Source organism: Dasypus novemcinctus, chromosome 16 (assembly GCF_030445035.2).
Source record: "Dasypus novemcinctus isolate mDasNov1 chromosome 16, mDasNov1.1.hap2, whole genome shotgun sequence".
Lineage (NCBI taxonomy): Eukaryota > Metazoa > Chordata > Mammalia > Cingulata > Dasypodidae > Dasypus > Dasypus novemcinctus.
Window position 1 is genome coordinate 25,821,012 of NC_080688.1, and position 658 is coordinate 25,821,669.

Genomic DNA, 658 nt, shown 5'->3' on the forward strand with positions numbered 1-658 from the left:
AAAGGTCAACTGAAGTAATCCAGAGCTAAAATTGAATTGTGCAGATTCTGAATGAAGTCACCAGTCATATAACACAAATGAAAGCCAATTAGGCGGCGGACTTGGCCCAGTGGTTAGGGCGTCCGACTACCACATGGAAGGTCCGCGGTTCAAACCCCGGGCCTCCTTGACCCGTGTGGAGCTGGCCCATGCGCAGTGCTGATGCACGCAAGGAGCGCTGCGCCACGCAGGGGTGTCCTCCGCGTAGGGAGCCCCATGTGCAAGGAGTGCGCCCCGTAAGGAGAGCCGCCCAGTGTGAAAGAAAGTGCAGCCTGCCCAGGAATGGCGCCGCACACACGGAGAGTTGACACAACAAGATGATGCAACAAAAAGAAACACAGATTCCCATGCCAAAGACAACGACAGAAGCAGACAAAGAAGAACATGCAGCAAATAGACACAGAGAACAGACAACCGGGGGGGAGGGGGTGGCGAGAGAAATAAATAAAATGAATAAATCTTTAAAGAAAGCCAAATATAGACACACTTGGCAAGCCCTCTAAGAAATGTGCCCCAAGAAGCATTAACCTTTTTTGTGTGTCAACTTGAAGACTCACACACTTTACTTTTCACATTAAGATTTTTAATAGTGTATGTTCCCTGCCATGTGGTAATGCTT